This window comes from Manis javanica, chromosome X (assembly GCF_040802235.1).
Source record: "Manis javanica isolate MJ-LG chromosome X, MJ_LKY, whole genome shotgun sequence".
Lineage (NCBI taxonomy): Eukaryota > Metazoa > Chordata > Mammalia > Pholidota > Manidae > Manis > Manis javanica.
In genome coordinates this window covers 95,819,799-95,834,514 of record NC_133174.1, presented here as the reverse complement: position 1 = coordinate 95,834,514, position 14,716 = coordinate 95,819,799, and the positions used below count along the sequence as shown (strand labels likewise).

The 14,716-nt window shown below is 36.5% G+C and overlaps 1 protein-coding gene across 1 annotated transcript in view; it reads right to left on the bottom strand.

Moving 5' to 3' along the window:
• The window catches only part of IL1RAPL2 (interleukin 1 receptor accessory protein like 2), a 1,159,060-nt gene that overhangs the window by 347,547 nt on the left and 796,797 nt on the right, over window positions 1–14,716 (bottom strand). The window lies entirely within an intron of this gene.

Below are 14,716 nucleotides of genomic sequence, written 5' to 3'. Positions count from 1 at the left end.
AAAATACATTTGGGAGGTTAGTGGGGTGGAGGAGGAAGCCAAGTACAGTCCACCTAATTTCCAAGTCTCTCAACCAGATCTGAATTCTCAAGGCAACTGACCTTTTTGTACTCATTTTACATAAATCATGGTGATCTTGGGAGTAAGAAAATAAATGAGGGCTAGGCATGAATATCTAATTTTATATATAAGAGGAACCCCTAAAGTACCTACATCAGGAGATTATACCAAAAGTATTGACTAAATCTTGGAACTCTGCTTTAAATCCTTTCTGCTTTTCCTTTCACATATGTATGTTGGAAATTGTAAATGCTATTGGTTGGTATCATTTGCTAAATGCAAATAAAAGGTGAGTAAAGCTCCTTTTCATTGCAGAGGTGAATGGAAGGAGCAGGACATGCAAGGCAGAGGTGGAATCAAATGCCCCCTGGAAATAGGAAGGGTCTCAGATGGAGCTGGCTGCTGTTGTCAGGAACTCTGCAAGAGGAATGGCTTCTGAGATTATCAAAGCAGACGGCACTTAGACAAAGTAAATCTGGGTTAGCAATGTGATGAACCAGGAATGAAAATAAAGCTAAGAATTAATGAAATTCAGTCTCAGCAGAGAAATGAAAGGCTACCATATTTATTTGTATCTCTGGAATCTAGAACTGGGGAGGTTTTATAACTCAAACAAATTTTAGAGCACTAGTGCCTGTATTTAAGAAACTTTAGGCCTTTGGAAATCCTTGATAGTTCAATTTATTTAGGGCATAAAATATTTTATCTTTTTTTCTCTTTTAAATATTATTGCTTCCTTCATTTTGATACTACTTTTTGAAAATAGAGAAACCTAGATGTTGCTGTATAATTCAGTTTTTGCTTTCTGTTGTAACATTAACTAAAATGTTCTATTTGATTCTTATTTTCAATTTTCTCATATACTTTTTTAAATCTGTATATATTGAAAGCATATTTTTCAATATTTTAAACCAGAATTCTAATTGAAATATTCCAAACCTCCAACATCTAGTTGTGATGACTATATATATTACTTTAGATGCTTTCTACAGTGACTGATTCAGAACCTCAATCACACACTTGCTAAATGACCCTTCCTGTTATTGATAGAGGAGAGGGCAGCAATTAGGAAGTAGTCTCAAATCATAATCTACACCTCACCTAGGTATGTTGCCTACACAGATGTAGTTCTCAAAATGTCAAAGGGATGAAGATGTTTCCTTAAGAGGAAGACAGTCCTTTTGGTTTCTACCTCCTCTAATGACACCAATAAGCTTTCAGATTTTATTCATTTCAATTAAACAATACTTACTGAATGTCTGGTAAAGACAATGAGCGGTGCCAGGAGCTGCAAATCAGCAAAGTCTACATGTAGTACACACATCTGCTGCATTTGTAAACATGACTCCAGAAAGTTTAGAGTCATGACACTTACTAGGAAGGATAGGAAGCCAGCAATGATATATGCTAAAGTAAATAAAATATTTGAGGTATTTCTTCTTGGGAAAAATCCCTCCCAGGGCCTAGTTATATAAACCCCATGTTGGACACATGCCTGATTCAGAGGCAGAGACAACAGCTGCTCAAAGTCATGGAGTGTTAGAGACTCCCAGAACAGGTGGGAGGATGAAGAATCAAGAGCGGGAGGAGACAGCTAGTGCTGGCATAGGAGGCCTGAACAGGAGCCTATACAAGCCGTGCCCCTCAGCCCAGCATGAGGAAGAATTGAGCCCAGCTCAGGAAAACAACTAATCCAAGGTGACCCAATTAAAATGCCTTACTAGGCCCAGTCAAATTCCCAAAGGACTCTGTGGTACCCAAGTGGGAACTCGCTGCTTGTGACAAAAATAACATGGTATATTGTGTTGCTGTAAGTATAGTGTATTTATAAAGTCCAATTTGAACCCAAACTACTTTGTGCATAAGAAATGGAAACAAATGTGTATCCCTTCCTTATATTTCTTCCTTTCAAAATAAATTATTTTTGTAATCTTCATTTCAAATTGTTGAATAGTAACTGGGGTTATCAAGACTTTCCTAACCCAAGTTTTCCTCTTGTGCGAGCTGAGAGCACATAGACATACCTAGAATATCATAAAAACACCAGACCTCAGGATGGCATGTCTACACATTAAAGGATGGGGGAAGGAATAATAGTAATTAATTTATTCATTTCCTTACTCAAGTCTACCAAAAATTGTGTAGGGTGCTAGAGATACAGAATTGAGTAAAAAAGACACAGTCCCAGTCCTCATGGATATCATGATGTGTGTGGGGGGAGATAATAAAGAAGTAAATAGATATATGATTACAAATTATCCAAAAACAAAGTGCCTTGAAGGAAATGAACAGGGTACAGTAAGGAATAACAAGTTAGGGTTGAAGTGGGGGACTGTTTGGAGGGGTTGGTCAAGGAGGTCTCATGTAGGTACCTTTTAGAATGGGAATTGAAGGATGAGAGGTTGCTAAGACAAGGAAAAGCATCCTAAGTAAGTGAATTGCACATATGACACCTTGAGGTAGGAAGAGCATAATGTGTAAGAAGAGTTGAAAGGTCAGGGGGAGAGCAGGTTATGAGGCTGGGGAGATAGGTGGGGATTAGATGACACAGGATCTCTCACACTAGTGCGTTGAGTGCCTCCTAAGGGTTTGCTCTGCCTGCTCAGTGAGTGCCACCATTCATTCATTCACTCATTCATACATTCAGTAAGTGTTGAATGAATGCCTTCTATGTCCAGACACGGGAATATATACAGTGGGGAACACAACAACCAATAATCCCTGCCTTTGTGGATCTGACATTCTACTGGAAGGGAGACAGGTAGTAAATAAGAAAGCAGGAAAAATAAACAAGATGCTTCCAGATTTTGATGTGTGCTATGGCAGAAATAGATAAGTGCTATTATAGAGAATAACAGGGAGAGGGGGCCCATTTAATCAATTTCATCTCCTGGCATGGGGCTTTGGACTTAGTTGGGTTTATGTTATTGTTTTTGTTGCTATTGGGATGTTTAGCATTTTTTATTTAAATAAGCAAAATTAAATCTGCAAAGTTATTGGCATTGTCTGAGAAATCAGAAATTGACTCCTTTGCTGTCTTTTTCTCCAACTTAAAAAACACACCTTTTAAAAAATACATTGTGCACACTATGTATACACAATTTTTGTCAATCATGCTTCCGTAAAGATGGGGGAAGAAACAAAAAACTAGAAATTCAAAACTTCACTCCAGTCCTATTCTACAAAGACCTTATAAGAATAATAATTAGGTTTGGGATGAAGCAACATCAACACACTCTCAGTTCCCCTTCCTCCAGTTAAACACCTGGTGCACACAACCAGCAAAGCAAAGGAAAAGATCAGGGATTGACAGTTACACGGAGTCAAAAAATTCGTTATTGCCAGTTAATTTCAAACTTGCTGAATTTCAAACTAGCCATAAAAATTGGCCTCAGGGAGAAAAAAACAGCTAAAAGAGAGGCAGCACTACTTATAATTCCTGGGGGGAATGCTCCCACCACCTTTACTTATATCCCTTTCCTTTTCCTGTCTCTTCAGTTTCTCTTTTCCTGACTCTTCCCTACTCTCATCTTCTTTATTCCTTCTCCTCCCCCACTTTTTTCTCTCTTTCCTTGCCTATCTTTGCCTTAGGTCAGTCAAGTGCTTACTTGGAGGGTGACATCTGCCTTCCTGGTTGCATTCAGTGCAATGAGAGTTGTTGAGCTCTAATCCAGGTACTCTCTATTTGGCCCTCACCCCTCCATGGTTCAGTGAGAGGGCTAAGCTGTGACAGCCAGTCCTCTTCAGGGTGAGATTTAACCTTCCTTCTTCCAGGTTGGCTGCACTCTCAAACTGACAATGCTAGTTTATCTGTCAGAGCAGACTCGTAGCTGCTGAATTCTGAGAAAAAGTTCTTACATGTTAAACCAAAGTCCTAGAAACTTCTCCCCAATTGTGTGTTTCCAGCAACCTCACAATGATTTCTTTTCAGTCTGACCATGCCCTGGTAGCTCAGTTGGATGAAGATGCAGAGTAAACAACCTGCTCCTCCAAGCCCAGTTGGCCACCTGAATAGGATACCCAGGGGGTATCTTCTACAGGATCATGAGGCATGACAGAGTTGTGAACTGAGCTATGCAAGAGAGAAGCTTACTGGGAAGGAAGACATGGCGGAAAGAGAGGTCTTGTCCATTACACACTCAGTCCCTTTGTTCACTGTTTAGCTTCCCTACAGCCAGCCCCCTTCTCACCCAGTATCAACTAAATCCTCTTTATCATTCCACTTCCTAGCCCAATTGTGTACTATTCTTATTCACAGTGGCATGATTATCTTGGCACTGGTTTCCTAAGCTTGTCTTTCTTTTTTGAGTAAGTTCAGAAGATGTAGATGAGGCTCTTTGTGTCCAGGAGATGCCCTGAGGCTAGAGTTAAATTCAGTTGTAACCCTGATACCTCTGAGTAGGTTAGTGGGACTTTTCAGTCAAACTTCTCAAACTTCCCAATACTTAGTGAGTTGGTGCTGTCATTAAAATGACAAATCTTAGTCTTAAATACTCAAACAAGATTTAAGTTGTTACTGGAAGCCATTGCTGAGAGAACATTCAAATAAAGCTTACCCGTTAGTTAAGGGGCATAAACCTATGAATATTTTTTTGTTTTATCAGTATAAATGTACCTTGCATTACAATTAAGTTTCTTGATACACACACACTTCTTAGTCCCTGAGAAAGAATTATGTAAGCAAAACATGGAGCCAACCCAATGGGTGAACTACATGTTTCACTGTGGAAGGTTCATTGTGAGGTTGCTGGAAACACACAACTGGAGAGAAGTTTCTAAGACTTTGGTTTAACATGTAGGAACTTTTTCTCAGAATCATCCAACAGTGGAATGGGCTGCCTTGAGTCATAGAATGACCACCTGCTAAGGGCATTCCACATTGGGTAAGGAGTTGGGCTGGACCAGTATATTGGAAGTTCCCAGTAGGCTTGCTTATAATGCAGGTTCTTATGTCCCATTTCAGATCTCCTGAATTGAAATCTTAGAGTGGAGCCCAAGACTGTATTGTTAAAACATTCTTCTGGTGGCTTATAATATGAAGGTAGGCTGGGGAGTCAGTGAACCAGATGACTTCAAAATCCCTTCCAGATTCAATATTCATTTTATCTGTTGTACTTAAAACAAACACCTGGGTTTCATTTTCTCAAATCAAACCTATTATTTTTTTATGTAAAGGAGACTCTGAAGCTGGATCATACTGCTATTTATCGGTATAAAACATGCATCGATAATGATTTCCTTTCTCAAATAGCCTTGCTTTACAACAAGGGAAAAAAGAAAAGAAAGCCCTACACATAGTATTTCATATAAATTCCAACGTATAGTCCATAAAAAAACTGACACGATGAAGAAGTGTCTGATGAAAGGAGATGTAACTGGTTTTAAAACTCCTACTTGATTTCATTTACTGAATCAAGTATTATCCATCAGTTTGGAGTTGCGTCTGGGTTAGACTTGCTGATGCTGCACTCCAGCAGCTTTGGAGACCAAGCTGTCAGCAAAAGAATATATATAATTTTTGGCACAGATTTTCTGTGATACTTCCATTGCTCTCTGGGTTTGAAATAAATATAGCACTTTTTTTCTTTACATCTGTTGCCTTCTCATGCGGATGTGTTTGTGATCATCTGCCCAAAATATAGTAGCATGCAGGACTATTTCTGGAAAACAACAAACATCCCCACTCTCAATTTAGTAGAATTCTGGCTTTGAAGAAGGCTTATGAAGTAGTCAGACGTGGAATCCGTGGTAATGCAATGAAAGCAAATATGCAAAGTAACATATGTGATGACTATAAAATCCTTATTATACTGAATATTTCTATCATAAGCCCACCCAATTCTTAAAAAATCAGGAAAACCTAATAAGAACCAATAATAACAAAAGATTATTACTGTCACACTTCTAAAGTAACAGTGGGTTGATAACACAGTCCAAACTCCATGAAAACAAGTATTAAAACAGTGGGACTTACCTTTATAACATATAGATTTTAAAGATGTTGCAACTAGCCCACTTGTTTCAGGATAAATTTTAACAAAACAATATCCCTGATAACTGTAATAACTGTAATCCCTGATACATTTAATAACTGTAAATGTTCAGTTGACAATTGTTATAATGGAATTTGCCATGTGTTATTCTGAATTTTTGAAGTACATATAGAATCAATCTATTTTGGGCGTGGTAAGTAGGCAATATACTTCTGGGAATTCTGCTTTTTCACTCTAAATCTAATGACTAGAGAGCTTAAGGAATCAGCTAATGTCTGCAAAACAGAAGAGTGGTGCTACTGATGACGGTAAGACATTTGATCTGTTATGTGCTTTTTGTCAGTTGTAGGCCAGCCACTTTCAATATGCCTCATTTATCAGATCTCCAAACAGCTGGAAAGCAAAAGTGATGAGGATATTTTATGCTTTTGACTTTTATAATAAAAATGTGAATGATAAGTACGCAAGTTGCCTTATTTTTTTTTAGGGAACAAATCCCCACGTGCATTTTGAGATTACTATAGATTTAAACCAATCTTTTCTACCTGGCATGACCACAGAATGCCTGAACAAATACCAGATCAAAATTCAACTGTGCTTAGTATAATTGTAATGTTGAGTATATATTATTGCATTGCAATTCCATGAAAATTAATCAATGATATTCTCTCCAAAAGTATTAATCAAAATATGCAAATAATCAGAATATCCCTTGATTAGTTTTACATGTTAACATTATGCTTCAGGTGGTATAATTTCACCTATGATTAGTTTTGTTTTGTTTGTTTCTCTACACACATCTGTGCTGGCTGCTCACACAGAGTACCATAGTAACAGGCAACAGTGAAGGCAAAGTCAAGGACAGCAGGAGGTACAGGAATAGGCAAAAGTAAAAGAGGAGTGGGACTGAGGTGGAGAGAAATTTAACCATGAATAAGGAAATCTGAACTGGGCACTTGGAACCATACTATACAATATAACAATTATTCCTATCTTTTTTAAAACACCATTCAAATTTATTTCTACTTTTGATCATATCAGAGGCCCAATAATCACCGTCTCATTCTCTCTATAATATTTATGAGGCAAGTTTGAATAAAGTCAAGTTCTACACTTACAATACTAAAAAGTTGTAGGTAAAATATTTTTTCTTCTTGGTTATTTATTTTCTCATTAGATTTTTTTAAATTAATAGACTTTACTTTTTTTATTTGCAGAAAAATTTGAGTGGAAAGTAGGGTGCCCATATAACCCCTCAGCTTTCCTCTCATACAAAACTTCCCCTATTATTAATGTCTTATATTAATGTGGTACATTTGTTACAATTGATGATCCAATATTGACAGATTACTATTAACCAAAGTTCTTATGTTACCTCTTTTAAGGTATCTGTGGTCATTATTGAATCATTCATTCCTTCATTCATTTTTTTTCACTCAACCATCTATTGAGCAGTAACTATATGCCAGATACTGTCATCAGCCCTAGAATTACACAAATCAATTAGATAAAATCCCAATCCTTTTGGAGTTCACATTAAAGCTGAAGAGATGATAAATAGGTAATTATGGTTCAATATACTAAGTGCAAAGAGAGCTATATGAAAATGGCTAGAAGTGAGCAGAGGAGAGAGGTATTCATTTGGCTTGGGGAGGAGACCAAGAAAAGACTTCACTGAGAATACCTTTAGACTTGTATCTTGACAAATGAATAACAATTCACAAAACAGAAAATAAGGGGAAGAACATTCTAGGCAGGAGATACTGTGGAAGAGAAATATAAGCCTGCAGGTCATATTCTCTGTGCACGGGAGGATGGAGAAAAGGGGATAGAAAGGTAGACTGGGATGAGATTACTGCTATTCATGTACACAGGTGGTTCTTTCTACTAGACTATAAGCTTCTTGAGGTTAAGATCCAGGTCTCATCCTTTCATCCTTCCATCCTATCATTCAATAAACATCTTCTGAGTGTCTCTTACAAGACAAAGACTAGAGCAGATAGATAGCAGTACTGAGACATTGAGCTTGCCCTGAAGAAATTCACATTATGGTGATAGAGAAAAACAAAAACGAATCATCACAGTACATGTGATAAATGCTGACCAAATGAATATCCTTTCTTACAAGATTTTCTAATAATTTCATCAAACATCATACAAATCTAACTTACTGTTTGGTAAAAAAAGAGGGAGTGCCTCAAGATCTTGTGTTTCATAAACACTCTCCCGCTCCCTCTCGATTTCCTAACACAGGGCCAGGTGCTCACTAAATACTTGTTGATCCCAATTGATATGAACTAACTACAGAAGGAAGGAGATAGTGCTGCAATTTACGAAACTGAGCTACGTTAGCAAGACATGCAATAGGGAACAAAGCATGAAGAAATACTATGGCCTAGGTGTCAGGAAGGTGAGGGAAATGGAGTTAATAAAAAACCAGCTTTCATGTTCTGTACTGTTTTTAATATGTTGCTTTTCAGGTTGGGGTTACATTAACCAAAGATATGCTTCTTTAACCTTGTCAGTCTCTTTCTCTTGACAAGGAGAAGCAAATGAGACTGAGGCAAAGGTGGGGTGAGAAAAGGGCCTGTATCTATTCTCCCTAATACAGAAAAGCTGTGGGGAGGAAGATTTAAAAAGTTACTTTAATAAATGTAGGTTACTTAGTAGTAGAAAAATAGTAGTAATAGCATAATTTAAGCATAAAAAATAGCACTAATAGCATAATTTAAAGGAATAAAAAGAATAGCTTATATTTATCGTGAGCATTATGTCAAAATATATGTACTACTTTTCTTCCTCATAACAATTCTGTGAAGAAGTATCTTTATCATTATCTCCACTTTACAGACACAGATAAAGTACAGAGAGATTAGGTGACTTGCCAAGGCTACGGGCTAGTCAGTGGTAGAAAAAGATCTGAACTCAGGCAGTCTGATTGGAAACACCATGATTGGAGAAGGTACAGAGGCCAAGATGGGAGCACTGGAGGTGTTGTGATAGAGATTAAATAGGTATGTGTGTATGGGTGGAGTAGAAGGTGGTGGAAAAGAGAAACAGAGAGAGATTTATCTAAGGCAAACAATGTCATGTATCCAGGAATCATGTAATAGGATTTCTTTGGTTGTGGCATATTAAGGAGAATCTTGTAAAATGAAACATTCCCACTCTTCGAAACTTTCTTAAGTCTGATTATCTGTATCTATCTAATTTCTATATGTATGTATCTATGTCTCTATCTCCCTCCCTCCCTATCTCTAAGAAACACAAGCTAAGAGGTTTTAGATTGCCTTTGGTTTTCCAGATCTAGAATGAGCAGACCAATCTTGATTTTGAAAGCATCAATTCCTGGGTATTATTTTTCAAATATCAAACTAGGATATTCTTATCACAGGTGGAAGACTGGCTTTCATAACTGTTTCTCAAGAATTAGTTAAATGGCTTCAAAAAGTGGCCTTAATCTTTAAGGTGTAGAGAGGTTATGCCATAAGGAAAACACAAAAACAAAACCCAGAAAAACAACTTTTCTAACATAAATAATTTTTATGTTGTTCTTTTACAACATTCCCATTTAAATGCAGATTATTATGTGCTACTAAGTACAAGGCAGACTTTTTTTGGCTATTAAAATGCTAATGAGAAGGTTAACTTAAAGTCAGAAACTTGTTGAAAGGTACAAAGGTAAAAAATTCACTTAAAGGTCATTTAAGAAAGGCTAGGCTTAAGCTCTGACTTTGTCAGTGAAAAAATAAATTTCTTATTAGAAAAAATATAAAGAAAGCATAGTGCAATTACAATTGCTTATAGCAATACTGTTGAGATTACACGAAGGGACACATTATTTCATTTTGGTGTTGCAAAAACTACCAGTTTCAGTAGATGCACATTTCTGGACAGCTTCAGCTAGAGTGGGAATACTGACTTGACAGACTAAGCAAATATTTGTTACCACTACACTCACTCTCCTAAATATGATGAATTGCACAAGGCCCTAATGCAATAGTTGCAGAATGGCTTCAGATATGTTTGGGGCTTCCTGAACCTCCCCAAAGCTCTATCTTCCCCAGTAATTAATTTCCTATTATAGGCCAAAAAATAGTGACTCATGCCCTACTGCTCATCAGATGGCTGGTATAGGCTTTCCCACATCCTGTGTATATGTACCCATGGCTACCAGATCAACCACTCTGACTGAATTCAATAAAAAATATCTTGGGAATGGCATTGCCAGTGATATACTGAGGTGCTGAAATGATCAATGGGTGATGGGATAAGAGGAGCATGAGAGACTGGAAAATTAGGAAACCAAAGGTACCAATGTCTTTTTCATTGTTCCATTTGTGTTCTAATTTCCTATTATATGACAACTATTTTGAAAATATCCCCAATGTTGTTTTTATTTTTCTTTCTCCATCCCTTCCACTCATTGCCATGGTATCCTCCACCGTGGAAATAGAGATATATGCCTTACAGAAGGCAAAGGAGAATCTGAGTCACTGGTAAGTAGTTTGTGAACTTCTTATAAGAGGGAATTATTTAAGAAGAAATTTAAGAAGAACTTACAGGATGAATATGTCTAACAATGCAAGTGTTTTTAAAAGACAGTGTAATATAGCTGCCTATTGTGCTACTTATTCCCAATGGTTTGAAGATATAACCCCAAATACCAAGAACACTTATTTAACAAATGATATGAGGCAAAGACTTCACAACTACCCCAATTTCTTTTCTTCTTTCTCTTTCTTCCCATCTTCCTCCACCTCCTCCTATTACTATTACTACAATAAGGCTATTATATATGGCACATTGCAGCTCAAAGTTCTTAAACACTCATTACTTCATTTGATCATTCTACATTCATTTAATAAATATTTACTGAGCATTTACAGTTTGCCAGGCCATAAGTATACAGTGGTTAAAAAAATAACATCGAGCTTATCATTCTCAGAGAATTTTTAAAATAAGAAAATAAATTTATCATTATAACTTGTGAAAAGTACCATTAAAAAAAAAGGCACAGGATGCCAATGAAGGGGAAGCACAATAGACCTAGTTTACACTGGGAGGCTGGAGGTCTTTCTGAGTGGACTTGAGCTTACATGGAAGGATGAGAAATTTTCACTCAGATGAACAGTGGGATGAAGAATTTTCTAGGCCCAGTGAACAATGTATGCAAAAGCCCTGAGACAGAAACAGGCTTGGCCCATTAGCATGGTGGGGGATAGGGGGCAGGGAGAGGCAAAAGATGAAGCTAGAAAGGTACCAGAAGCCAGATGATGCAGGGCCTCATACGTTCTAGTTAAAGAGTTTGAAGTACATTCCAAATACAGTAGGAAGCTAGTATAGGGTTTTAAATAGAGATATTACAATATTTTATTGTTTTTATCAGTACTGTCTAATAGAAATATAATGTGACATAGGTAAGCACTTTTAAACTTTCTGATATCCATGTTAGAAAAGTAAAATGAAACAGATGAAATTAATTTTAATATTGTATTTTGTTTAAAACTCAGTATTTCCAATATTACTTCAATATGAAATCAACTTAAATCATTAATGAGATATTTTACATTTTTATACTGTCTTCAAAAACCAGTGTGTATTTCATATATAGAGCATACCTCATTTCAGACCAGCCACATTTCAGGTGTTCATTTGTCACATGTGGCTAGTGACTACTGTACTGGACAGTGAAGGACTATAAAGGTCACTCTGGTTGTGATATAGAGAATAAACTGGAGAGGAATGGGTGAAAGCAAGTATGCTAGTTTTCTACGGCTGCTGTTACAAATTTGCCACAAATGTAGTGGCTTAAAGCAATGCAAATTTAATACACTATAGTTCTATAGGTCAGAATTCCAACACGGTCTCAATGGGTTAAAATCAATGCGTCAACAATGTTGCATTCCTTCTGGGGGCTCTAGCAAAGAATCTTTTCCTGGAAGTCACCTGCATGCACTGGCTCATGGTCCCACTCCTCCATCTTCAAAGCCAACAACATTGGGTTGCATCCCTTGCATGCTGCCATCTCTCTGGTTCTCTCTTCTGCCTCTTCTTCCTCTTATAAGGACCCCTGTGATTACAATGGTTCCATCTGGATAATCCAATATAATTTCCCTATCTCAAGGTCAGCTGATTAGCAATCTTAACTCCATGGGCAGCCTTAATTCCCCCATCACAATGTAACCAAACACATTCACATGCTCTAGGGATTAGAACATGGACATCTTTCAGAGTAGAAGTACCGTTCTGTTTACCACAGTACAAAAACATGTTATCCACACTGAAACAATAATGAGTTCATTCTTGTACAGAAACTCCATAACAAAAATTCATGAAATATGAAAAAGCACAAGGAAGGAATTAAACAACAAATACTACTACACAAAACTGTACCCCTCACAAATATTTTATTAATATTTATTAAGCATCATTCCAGCCATCTATATACAGATATAGATGGAGAGAAAAATAATTTTACAAAAGTGGAATCACATTATATACTCTATTTTGAATAAAAAGTATTACACTGAATAGTTTTACTTAAATTTAACAGAAGAAAATTAATTGACATGAATTAGAAGAAATTACTGAATTTCATATAAATTTTTCTTCACCAGAATATAAATTCTCAAATTATCTCTCTGAGGTCTTTAAAAGTTTATAAAAAATAATTGAGCTTGAATCATTACACAGTAAATTCCATGTTTTCAGCTTTAAATAATTTCCTTTGATATTCACATTTTAGAGACAAAAGAACCAAAAGTTTAAAGAGCTCAGGTAACTTCCCCTAAATCACAGAGTACATTATTCTTCTATTTCCCTTAGTAGGTTCTCTTTTCCATGGTCCATAATTACTATTTCAAACCTTCTATTTTTCTCCTCTAATCTTTTACATCTGTTCATCAGCAATCCTGGATCCTTAGTTGATGACCTCGCCATATTTTACTGAGAAAATGGGAGTAATCAGACAGGAATTTTCAAATATGAATGCTCAGACTCTTCCTTCATTCCTATGGCTTTGGATTAAAAGCATCTCCTGTTTTAAAGGCCAGCATCTTTGTGCAATGGAGAGCGCTGCTTTCACCTCTTCATGAACTTTGCTCCTACAATTAAATTCTGGCAAAATTTTTTCTCTCTGTACTGATCTATTTCCATCAACAAACATGAAGCTCTAGAATCTCTAATCCTGAAACAAATAAAACTAAAACTCTCCCTTGATTGAATATTGTCCCTTTAGCTGCAGCCTCATCGCTCTCATCTCCTTCACAGCAAAACTTCCTGAGAGAATTGTGTGGAATAGCTGACTTCACTTTACCACTCTGCATTCTCTCCTCAATCAAAATTAATTAGGCTTCTTTTACCACCATTCAATGGTCTCCATACTACCACATCCAAAAGCCATTTCTCAATTCCCCTCCTAATTATCTCCTCAGTAACATTTCACATAGTTTACTACTCCCTTCCACTGAAATGTTTTTTTCCTCTTGGCTTCCCTCATACCACAATCTCTCCTCATTTTCTTCCTATCTCACTGACAAATATTTCTCTTTACTAACTCTACCTCTGGTTAATTTGTAAATATTGGAGTGTCTAATCTCCTTTCAATTCCTCAGATATGCTGGGCTTATTTTCGCTTTGGGCCTTTAGATACCATCAGCTTGAAATATTTTCACCATTTATCTTCATGTGGCTGTCTCCTTTGCGGCATGCAGATCTTGACTTTACATTACAATGTAGTGCATCCCATCCCCTGATTCTACATCACAGATGTTGTTTCTCTAGATGGCACCTACCACTATTTGATCTTTTTTCTTGTTTGTTTTCCTATTCATTTTATGTCCCTTTCCCAATGAATATAATCTCTGTAAGAGCAGAGACTTTGTGATTTTTATATCACTTGCTTCCAAAGCAATGCCTAAAAGATAGTACAGTCTCAGAAAACAATTGTTAAATGTATAGAATTTTAAAAGACTATCTAATCTATAGCATTTTCCATGGGCCTATGGTAATTCATATTAAATTGTACATAGGCTGTCAACAACTTCATGATACACAGGTTTAGAAGAATAGGCACTCAAAATTAAACTTACAAAAAAATTAATAAAGGTGAAGATGAACGTCTTGCTTGACATATTAAGCTACATGCTTGTGGATGTACCTAAACATTTCAAAAGAGCAGGATTTGGGAAATGAACCTGGTATCAGCCATATGAACAATTTTGGTATTAAGCTGTGACTTAGAATGATCTGTTGTAACACTGCATTTTACAGAGAGTGGCATAAAGGCCCAGAGAAGAGAAATAATTTGTCCAAGATCTTACAGCATTTAAGTGGTAGAAGTATACCTAAAACCTAAGCTAAATTTCTCCTAACTTTCAGACCAGGTTCCAAATAAATGCTACACTATGTTATAAAGGGGTCCTATAATATATTATGAAGTCTCTTAAGCTCTCATACTATTTACAGGATATCAATGTAGAATTTTTCCTTAGTGGTCTCAATTATTTCTTTCTCAAGAGCAACACAAACTTGTATCACCATTAATCTTACAAATTAATCTTACTAAATCAAATCAAAGTGAAATCTAGGGGTAAATAAAGGAAACACATTTGAGTGTTTATATTCATTGCAAGTTCTGTACAGACATATGGAAATGCAGG